The sequence below is a fragment of the Gadus morhua genome, chromosome 14 (assembly GCF_902167405.1).
Source record: "Gadus morhua chromosome 14, gadMor3.0, whole genome shotgun sequence".
NCBI classification, from domain to species: domain Eukaryota; kingdom Metazoa; phylum Chordata; class Actinopteri; order Gadiformes; family Gadidae; genus Gadus; species Gadus morhua.
In genome coordinates, this window is record NC_044061.1 from 29,015,430 (window position 1) to 29,024,561 (window position 9,132).

The window sequence follows — 9,132 nt, forward strand, 5'->3', positions numbered from 1 at the left end:
TTTTTACCTAGTAACAGTTTTAGTGAGCTAATGTAAAGAAATGCGCGAATGTTTTACATATGTATGTTACTTACAGAGAGTGTTTTTTCTAATGCTCACAAGTGCCGATGATAAAGCTTCTTTTTTTGGTAACGATTATGAGCCATTTCTTTCTCCTAAAATAGAAACCTGGATTAGAATCATAATTTTAAGACTGCATCAATTTAGTTTACATCAGTAAACAATCTGCTAGAGAGCAGTGTTCTGTTGTTCTCCTCATGCCTCTTCCTTTCTTGATCTCTACAGTCGGACCTTGATGCTGTGACAACGGACAAGTCTTCTTCCTCTGTCCTTTTCCCCTGCCTCTGTTCAGTATGTTCAGTGTTGTTAAATCATTTCTCTTTTTTTTTTATTAGTTACTGTTCTTATTGTGTTCTTGTTAGTGTGATGTTTGAACAAACTTGCCTGTTGCAATGTTGGTATAATGTTTGTATAATTACTGTTATACAACTGTTACTGTTTCAATGTGACCCAGACCATATTTCTCATTTAACAAACATGTGTATCTTATAATGTGTTGCATGGCAGAGCAATTACGGTATATTCAATGGCTTAAAACAAACCCATCTGTAAAGATCAGTGAATGCATAGAAATCAATGACAAGTGGTGTAGATGGTTTTCCCTCTGTGCAAGGTCATTAGCCCAAGTCCTACAAAAAAATGACTGTAATAGCAGATGTTGAAGTTGTTAAATCGTTAACTAACCATTTGTATGGAACAATCGGTTAAGGTAAGTTAAGTGCTTGAGTCTCGACACTTTGGAGAATGTCTAGCGCGCAACTTGAATAAGCCATGTGCGATATTACCCGGGCTCCAGCGCAACTTTCCTTACCAGGTGAAGCCTCAGGTAGCCTAGGACGATTCATACAGGAGCAAGCAAGAACGTTACCTTTTTCTGTCCTTGGTAAACGAAAAGACGGACAATCCGTTTCCACTGTAAGTGCAGTTTATCATTGCACATTTACGAGGCATTTCTTTTTTAAACTATCTTTATTTTCGAAAAATAGACAATGACAGATTAAATTATATTGAGCGGGATATTGACTGTATTATTTAAGGTGGTCATACCGTAGCCTACCTACCATGTATATAACACATTGAACATTGAACACAAGAAATGGAAGAAATTCCATTTATGCCCATGTACTTTCACCATACATACTATCTAAAAAATAAAAGGACCAGCAGGAAAATATAAATACAGTACTCAACAATTGAGTTAACACGTTTCTGATTGCTCTTCAGCTTCAGATGCCGTAAGAGGGGTCTCTGGTCGTAATCAGTCGCAAGTCCGTCCCTGACCAATCAGCATTCATTAGCAGAATGCTAACGTGTATGGCCAACAACGGCCCAAACTGTAAGAAATCGAAAGGACATAAGTACTCACTCATTTGACTTTTGAACCATAATCTATATTGAACTTGCGGAATCTACAATAAAATTTGCGATATTTCAACGACAAGCAGGTGAAAGAGGCATTATTAGCCGTTTAGCCCCATAGACTCCCATTCAATCTGGACTCGCCCGCGATCACCCCCAGTGGATGTCTCATGGAACTACAACCAAAATCGGTACAATGGGGCGTATAGGGAGTGCCCAGGCTCTTCGTAGACGGGCTCTGGCTGCACCCAGCGGTACAGGTTGGCGGTGCGACGCTCGGGGCTTTCCCAAGCGGTACAGGTTGGCAAATAGGTCCATGGTTGCACCCCCGGCGGTACCATGGACCTATTATAGAAAGGACAGCGGATTAAAAAATGGCGCCCATTCATTCCTATGAAAACTGCTCAATGGCGCCGGGCAACATCCAGCGGCGCCGGGTTGATTTAAATGGTGGGGGGGCCGGGGGTCAAATGCGCGTGTATGTGTCTAACAGCCAGACATGGGGGACTCGAGTCACATGACTTATTTTGTGACTCGAGTCCCCCAAATTTGAGGACTTGAGACTTGCTTGACTAACACTGATAAAAGACTCAACTTGACTTTGACTTGGTCTTCATGACTTGAGACTTGACTTAGACTTGAGACAGATGACTCGAAATGACTTTTTTAAAGTTAGATTAAATGTTGGATATGGGATTTGCGATACGCCAGTCGATTTTAAAAATACACAACTCAAATGGTCCTACCCCCTCTTGTTCAACGCTGACTCTGACTCCACCCATTCCAAGAACATGGACGCTCAATCACGCAAGAGCGCGAACACAGATGCGCGAGAGTGAGCCAGGCTAGCTAGGTTGGAGTTTAGGGTTGTCTTCTAGTGCTAGGTCCAAATGTTGATTAGCTAGTTAGCTAGCGCCAGTAGCTACCGCAGGATAACAACAAACAGAAGCTTGCTCTGGGTCACGAGCTTTGAGTACGTGCACGTGCACGAAGTGGTCACTCACGGGGAGCGGGGGAGGGGGAGTTCAGTACGATTTTCATGTCAGTAGGCTACTTCTAACTCAGTGGCTGTAAGTGGGTTATAATAATGATTTCAAGTAATTTTCAAGTAAAATTACACCGTCAGAGCCAGAGCGTCAGACTGGGCTGTTCTCAGCATACCGCAAAAAAATTAAGAGGGTTCAAGTTCCAGTCCCCAAATTCAGTTGAACCACTACCTGGACATTTGTGATGGACAGAGCTGCCTTCAGTTTTGGGCCTATTCACATAATGGTTTTGGAATGTTTTGAATAGTTTGAGTTATTGTTAATGTTAAGACATTTTTATTGTTAATGTTGAAATAAAACTCAACTTATAAACCACTCACTCTACCGATTTTTAAATGTGGAAACTGGGTTAGATTATCAGATTTTTGTATGACTTCACTTGTGACTTGCTTGACCTGAGCAATGACTTGACTTGTGACTTGCTTGATTCTCACCACAGTGACTTGGGACTTGCTTGAGACTTGAAGGTTATGACTCGAGACTTGCTTGTGACTTGCACATGAGTGACTTACCCCCACCTCTGCGAACAGCGCGTGACACCTCATCATCCTAAAGCCGGCCATGGACATATTATAAAACACACCACACACCGGCGCCGAAGCGCCGCAGTGCACATTTCACGCGGGTCAATTGCCGCCCCTAGCAACAGTATGCATCCAGCGTATCATTTCAACAATGTGTGAGGGCATGTCATTGCGCGACGGCGGGTATTGCCGTCCTCTAGCGTCTCTAGTGTGGAACTAGCATTTTCCGAAGATTAAAACAAGCGCTCTTTGATCCATGCGTTCTTGTCGCATTGATCTCAATCAGGTTATCTCCAACAGTGAGAATCATTTAGGTCGGACTTGGCCAACGGGAATATTTTAGGCCACTTGAATTCCAATTCACATGTGAAAAAAAAGAGGCTAAACTTATGTTGATGTTGAAATTAACTGCCGCCAGTCTTTCTTAAATGTGAAGTTGGCACTTTCTTTTCTTATGGTGTATTTTATTTGCTTACTAACCAGCAATAAATGAATTCATTTATATTCAAATAATTATGTTTCTTGAATTGGTATCGAACAATTGTATTTCCTCTCTTCTATTCTTCTGCTTTACCGCGTCTCTCAAGCGTCTTGAGGAGCAAGGTACGTTTTATTACTCTGTTTTCTGGGAATAATTGACATAAGCAGAAACCAAAAACCAGCAGTTTTTTCGTTTTTTCGTTTTGTCCTTAACAAAATGAATATACCACCAGAGCCCGTCTACGAAGAGCCTGGGCACTTCCTATACGCCCCATTGTACCGATCTTGGTGTTAGTTCCATTAGACATCCACTGGGTGTGATCGCGGGCGAGTCCAGAATGAATGGGAGTCTATGGGGCTAGACGGCTAAATATGTCTCTTTCACCTGCTTGTCGTTGAAATATCGCAAATTTTATTGTAGATTCCGCAAGTTCAATATAGATTATAGTTCAAAAGTCGAATGAATGAGTACTTATGTCCTTTAGATTTCTTACAGTTTGGGCCGTTGTTGGCCGTACACGCTAGCATTCTGCTAATGAATGCTGATTGGTCAGGGACGGACTTGCGACTGATTACGACCAGAGACCCCTCTTGACGGCATCTGAAGCTGAAACACGATCAGAAACATTCCGTCGAAGTTATTTTTTTGCGTACTGTATTTATATTTTCCTGCAGGCTCTTTTATTTTTTCTATAGTTATGTATGGTGAAAGTACATGGGCATAATGGAATATCTTTTCCATTTCTTGTGTTCAATGTTCAATGTGTTATATACATGGTAGGTACGGTATGAACACCTTAAATAATACAGTCAATGTCCCGCTCAATATCATTTCATCTGTCATTGTCTATTTTTCGAAAATAAAGATAGTTTAAAAAAGAAATGCCTCGTAAATGTGCAATGACAAACTGCTCTAACAGTGGAAACGGATTGTCCGTCTTTTCGTTTCCCAAGGACAGAAAAAGGTAACGTTCTTGCTTGCTCCTGTATGAATGGTCCTAGTATGGCGACACATTAGTGCCATAAAGCACTCATGTGATAAAAGATGCATTCGGGCGTATTATATTATTCCACAAGATATTAACTGCGAGCGCGCAAATGATCTCTGCGCGCGCGCAAAACAGCCTCTCGCGCGTAACAGCCTCTCGGGAATGATGTTCTGCTCTCGCGCGCAAACTTAGTTTTGGCACTATGGGGGAGGGAACCAAGGCAGGGCGGGATTTCCTATGATTGGCCGTTTCTGAAGCGCGATATTTGATTGACAGCCCTCCTCAGCCCTCCTCTCATTCAATTCTGAATTGAACAGTATATGGCTGAAACGATAGTTACGTATTGTAACTCTAGATTATGTGAGTATAGGCGCAGCCTTTTAAGGCTATCGCTATTGGGTTATCCCTAGGCGTGAGCCGTAGCACTGAAAAATGTGTAATCCCCGCCTGCCAACAGCGTGGGCCTCAATTACGTCCGCGTGCGGCGTGCCTCAACGACGTCCGCATTTCGCAGATATAGTCGGGCGCCGGCGGACGTTCTGCTCCCAATAAACAGCTTTTCTTCAGCTATTTAAAGGACAATGAGGCCGACACTTAAAAGACTGCGCCTATACTCATAGAGTACCACACCAAGACTGACACGGCTTCAAATAACAATACTAGTATTCATAATCATTTGAAAATGAGAACTTCTGAAGTTATGATGACTTCAGTGCAGAAACAATGCACGGCTGCATATAAATTAGGATTGGAGACTGGCAATATGGATGACTACAAAGCAGCAGAATACAATGTGAGAAAGGTAGTGAAGGATGCCAAGAGGGAATATGGGGAGAAGATGGAATCCAAATTCCAGCAAGGAGACCTCAGGAGCGTATGGCAGGGGCTAAAAATCATGACGGACTACAAACCCCCGCCCCCCTCCTCGGGAGGTGCAAGTAAGGAGTTGGTGGATAACCTCAACACTTTTTTTGCACGCTTTGACACCTGCCAAGGAGCCATTGCACCAGGGAGGGAGAGCGACGGAGTAGGAGGGAGTGGAGGACCACTCGTTCTCTCTGAACACGATGTCAGGAGGACAATTAAGCTGGTGAACGCCAGGAAGGCTGCAGGACCAGATGAGATAGCGGGTTCTCAAGGTCTGCGCCGATCAATTGGCACCAGTGTTCATGGCTATATTCAATCTGTCCCTGGCACAGTCCATCATCCCCATATCATAATGACTATCGCCCAGTTGCTCTTACCTCTGTGGTGATGAAGTGTTTCGAGAAGCTGGTCAAGGCCCACATCTGCTCTTCACTGCCCAACACCCTGGACCCTCTACAATTCGCGTACCGGCCCAACAGATCCACTGAGGATGCCATTACTCACATATTACACAGTGTCCTATCACACCTGGACAAGAGTAAGGGGAAAGTGCTGAACTATGTGAGACTATTATTTGTTGATTATAGTTCAGCCTTTAATACCATCCTCCCCTCCCCCCTCATCAAAAAGCTCAGGAGCCTGGGGCTGAACGACGCCCTCTGCAGGTGGATCCTGGACTTTTAACAGAGGGACCTCAGGTGGTGAAAGCTGGCCGGCACACCTCATCCCCCCTCACCCTCAACACAGGGGCCCCCCAGGGCTGTGTTCTGTCCCCTCTACTGTACTCCCTGTACACCCACGACTGTGCAGCCATCGCAGACTCAAACACCATCATAAAGTTTGCTGACGACGCCGTAGTGGTAGGCCTAATCCAAAACAACGATGAGACGGCCTACCTGGAGGAGGTGAGGTGCCTGACACAATGGTGTCTGAAAATCTGCACCTCAACGCCAGCAAAACTAAGGAGATGCTGGTGGACTTCGGGAGGACACAGGAACGGGACTACACGCCTGTATCCATCAATGGGACCCCTGTGGAGAGGGTGGATACATTCAAGTACCTCGGTGTCCAGATCACGATGATCTGACGTGGTCAACCCACCTGGACACCGTGGGAAAGAAAGCCAGACAGAGACTGTACCATCTCTGGAGGCTGAAGAAATTCAGAGCCTCCAAACCAGTCCTGCAGAGCTTCTATGCATGCACCATAGAGAGCATGCTGACTGGGAACATCACCGCTTGGTATGGGAACACCACCATTCAGGACCGTAAGGCTCTGCAGAGAGTGGTGCGTTCAGCTGAGCGTACCATAGGGGGGAAACTCCCTAATCTAGCAGACATTTACACCAAGCGGTGCAAGGGCAAGACCAGCAGCATCCTGAAAGACCCCAGCCATCCTGGCTACGGACTATTCTCCCTGCTCCGCTCTGGAAACAGATACCGCTCACTGGCGGCAAAAACAGAGAGACTAAGGAAGAGTTTCTACCCCCAAGCTGTGAGGCATCTAAATGGCACTGATTAAAGCACTTTGAGCAACTGCACTTATTGATATATATATTTATTCAAGTAACCCCCCCCCCCCCCCCCGCTCCTTAGACTTTGTGCAATAACCTCTGACATATTGAATGTATTTACTGTTTTGTTATGTTTGTTATGCATATATTTAGCATGGAGCCGACTGTGAACATTTCACTGCAATGTATTGTGTATGTGACAAATAAAATCTGAATCTGAATCTGAATCAGATGATGTTTAGCCACAGTTAATACATGCAGAGCAGCCCTGAGGGCTTTACTACGACATCATTGTCCGGCTCTGAACTCTGCGCTCTGTGCGCGTTCACATCAAAGGAGCTGACATCACGGGCTGCTGATTTCCTGACAGCCTGAGAGCTATGAGGAATACAAGTGATCACAACACATTTCTGACAGCTGAAAATTGCGCATTTGTTGACCTTTATCGATTTACAGTAAACAATTTTTTTCTTATTGTTGAAAGATATTTTATATTGTTTTCATATTATTATTTACTGATGGTGTTTACAGAATGCGAGTGCGTGTTATATTGAAAGCGAGGCTGGGTGTGCCTATGAATATAGGCTTCAGTGAGTTTTTTAAGGTGCTGTACATGCAAATCATATCGTCTACTCTGTACAGCGACAGGGAGTGTAAAGTAACCTACTTCATTCAATATCGAATAGGCTACCTGTAGCCTACACTATGTACAAATGGTTTTGCTCTTTGCTCATGGCAGTTGTGACAGTCATTTTAACGTGTCAGCAGGCAAGCTTCACTCTTTCCAGGATGCATTATGCGTTGTCCTATAGCCTACTTGGAACATGTTTTGGAATGGATTTATAGTAGCGTATAGAAATTTGCTCATAACAGGCCAGCTGGAATACAAAGCAAACTCTTTGTATTCCAGCTGTTTTTTTGTGATGTTTTATGATGTTTCAATGTTGCGTTGGTAATGTGTTAGACAGCTTAGACCCTACTTACATTTAGTTAGAGTGTCTGCCTCTCTGACCCCTGCACTGTAAAAACGAAAACTCAAAATTGTTTGTCTCATTATGATTTCTGAGTAAAATGAATATAAAACATTAAGTATTCATGTACAACTGTGCAATGCAATTTAGTCCAACCAACAATGTTGAGTTTTGGGTCAAGAGTTGGGCTCATTGTAGCTGGGCCAACTACGGTGCGCATGCGCATTTCGACACTACCCCCCCGGGGAGTCTGGGTATTCGTGATGCCGGTTGGGAAAAAGGGGTTTATTGCCTTTGGTCAATTTGTTTCTGTTAGGTGAAGTTGGGCTAACGGGTTTGGGGTCTTTATTGTTTGTGTGTTGTTTATTGTGCGTAGTGTTGCCGCCACCGTTACCGAGACTTGCATGTCCGTTGGATGGGTGTGCGGTGCGCTGTGTGTTGTGGATGTGTGTTAAATAATGGCAGCTCTCGGGATCGTGCGGTGTATGTGGCACGAGAGTTGCGTCACCGTTTAACCTGGGCTCCCGTCTCGTGCAGAACAAGTTTGACCATAATGTCAAAGCTGTCTGGCATTCAGAAATGTAAAATGGAAGTTTCAAATTATTAGTTTTAATAAAGTGAACTTAAAACTCGTTTTGCATTCTTTGAAATGTTATTCTTTTTTAAATAATATTAACCTTAATTTGAAATATTAAGTTAACACCTCTGACTTATTTTTTTGAGTTTGTAAAAGATAAAAATCTTAGTTGGTATAACTCTAACTTTCAAGTTTGTCTAAAGAAGAAAATCACGTTTTCGATGGGCTCAAAACTCAAAAATTGATTGCAGTAAATTGCATTGCAATTTTGAGTTTGCCCAACTTTTAATTTTTTACAGTGTGGAGAGAGCTGGTTCCACAGTAAAGGAGCCCAGTAACTGAATGCTCTACTTCCCAGTCTGTTTTTAGAGATACTGGGAGTCACTAACAGACCTGCATTCTGGGAGCCAATAAAAATCTTTGATAAGTCATAATAAAAATAATGACTCATTATTGTGCATTTAAAGATGTATATTATTACATTGCAGCATTATTTGGGGATGACAATACAAGACTTCCATGAATGTGCATTTGAAGGAGAGTTTGCTTTGTATTCCAGCTGGCAAATTTCTATAGGCTATAGATCCATTTCAAAACACGTTCCAAGTAGGCTATAGGACAAAGCATAATACATCCTGGAATGAGTGAAGCTTGCCTGCTGACATGTTAAAACTGCCACAACGGCCATGAGCAAAGAGCAAAACCATTTGTACATAGTGTAGGCTACAGTAGCCTATTCAATATTG